The sequence below is a fragment of the Numida meleagris genome, unplaced genomic scaffold (assembly GCF_002078875.1).
Source record: "Numida meleagris isolate 19003 breed g44 Domestic line unplaced genomic scaffold, NumMel1.0 unplaced_Scaffold261, whole genome shotgun sequence".
Lineage (NCBI taxonomy): Eukaryota > Metazoa > Chordata > Aves > Galliformes > Numididae > Numida > Numida meleagris.
The window spans coordinates 200,052-200,581 of NW_018364419.1; positions in this window are offsets into that span (position 1 = coordinate 200,052).

Consider the following 530-nt stretch of genomic DNA (forward strand, 5'->3'; position numbering starts at 1 on the left):
GCTTCCTAAAATGGCTCCTGAGGTCCAAATTGCAGCCCCAAAATAACACCCTGCACTGCAGGGTGCTGGGTTTTGCTTCTTCACGATTTTGGGTGGAGGCCGCTCTGTTGGTGAGAATTGTCCCAGTCCTCACCCAAGAAAGTGCTCTAAACTGTCACATTTCCCCTGAAATATTGTCCACTCGAAGCTGAGTTTGAAAGTGAATCTGTCATTAATCCACAGCAGTGTCAGCAAAAGTGGGGGAGATTTCATAGCAGGGTAAAGACAACCAGATCATATTTGACAGGGAGGTTTAGAGAGAAGATACCTTGATGAGACTGGGATTATATCCTAAAAAATTAACTGTATAAGCATAGAATATCATATGTCAATGTGCATCTGGAGATAATATTGACTGAAAACACTGCATATGTGATCATCTCTGCATTGTATTCAGTGCCTGGAGGGGAAGGGTGCATAGGGCCTGGCACTTACAGTAAGAAGCGTGGTCATCAGAAGATTCCTCAGCACTACCAGCACCATGGAGAGAG